Below are 1,863 nucleotides of genomic sequence, written 5' to 3' on the forward strand. Positions count from 1 at the left end.
TATAGATTAGGATGTATCTTGACTTACATATTGAATATTGATGTTAAAAAGATGGGTTTTTGTTTACAAATAAGCTTGGGATCATTTATTGCATAACTGTTCCAAAGGTAATCTAGCTTTCTCTCCTTCAATTCCATTCTAGGTAATGATCATTGTCCATCCACAATTCTGATGGACCAGTGATATGAGTTGATACTAGTCCATCCAATTATATATCAAAAATGAGCAATAGGTATTTGTTATCCACTTGATTTTGTTTGAGTGGATAGTTAGGTGAAACATTTTTAGGAATTTGCAATATTCTTGGATTTAAAGTAAAGCTAACCACAAAGAGGAGTATCTTTCCATCTGTAGGCAATCTGTCTTCCATTGCTTTCTGAACTGGACATCCTCTGTGACCATGACCTTTGGTGAGCATATATCTCCTTGTTTTATGCCTTGATTAATATTGGTGCCATTGAGCAACATTTTCCAAGGGATCCTGAAAGATTTTTACATATTCATGAAAGATACTTTGATAGAGGAGAGAGCATTTAGGCTCTTTGCTCTGTCAAAATGCTTTTTTAAAAATAATCTCCAAGCCATAGGCACACTTGAGTCATGTATTTTCTACCCTTTTTTGTCTCATATGTGACTATAAAGTTGTGATCAGAAAATAATATTTGTGGAAATCTTTGCATACCTTCAGTGAAGATACTTTTTCTGGTTAAAGTTTGGCTAACAGTTAACCAATGAGGTTTACTTAGTTGTAGTAGGGAAAGGACATTCAGAAGGGGGAAAGGATATTCCTTAAGGATACAACTTTGTTGTATCACTGTTCTTCACAATACTGCACAAATTTGGCTACAAAATCTTAGGAAAGAACTCCAACCCCTTGTAACCTGCCTCCTGCTTTTGTACTTGGGAGATCAGGAAGCCATGTCCACAGCCTGAGATAACAAAATCTCAGGGACAGTTCTGATGCCTTTAAAAGAAAAACTAACCTAATCTGCCAGGAAGGGTGGTGTGTGTGTGTGTGTGTGTGTGTGTGTATAAATATGCATGTATGTAGTTTAGTCTGTGTGTATATATAGTGAAAATGTATAGTGTGTGTATATACAAATATACACATATCTATACGCATATATGTATGTTTATATATATATATATATTCACACACTTTTTTTCTCAAAAAGATTTTTATAGATGAGAAAGTAGTATATAGTTTGCTAGTTATTAGTAATATTTTCTCAATTATTTTTCCTAGTGTGATATTAATATTCATGATTTTTTTCAAAGAATTTGGTATTCTCCCTTATTTCAGTTATTTTGAGAATTAGTTGCTTAATAACCTTAAAACCATATCATCTCCATTATATGTCTCCTCTATATGCACTTGGTCTGATCTGGCTGTTCTCCCCATCTTTGTTTTCTTCAATGTCATTTCAGTGCCCTCATATGACCTAAATACACATAAGGATGACCTAAACGCATATAAGAAAAAAGTAATTTGAAAAAGCCTTCAAGAGATAGCAAAACATCCTAAATCCGGGGGGATTTGATGCCAACTATCTGGATGAGTGACGAGGGGAAATGGAGCAAAGAAATGATTAGAATTTAGAGAAGTTAATCCAAGAGATCTTCCTGGAAGAGGTAAAGAGGCTGGAAGAAGATGGAAGGGGAGAGTCCCAGGATTCAAGTTAGTAGATTCCACATAGAGATCATCTACTTTAATCTCCTTATTTCACAAAAGAAATTTAAGCTTAGAGAAGCTGATTGACCTGTGCTCATACAGCTAGTGTATAGCAGAACAGGGATACAAATCCAGTGTACCATGAAGCAGAACTGAAACCAGGGCAGGGAGATAGGACTTTTTCTCATGAT

This window comes from Macrotis lagotis, chromosome 1 (genome assembly GCF_037893015.1).
Source record: "Macrotis lagotis isolate mMagLag1 chromosome 1, bilby.v1.9.chrom.fasta, whole genome shotgun sequence".
NCBI classification, from domain to species: Eukaryota; Metazoa; Chordata; class Mammalia; order Peramelemorphia; family Peramelidae; genus Macrotis; species Macrotis lagotis.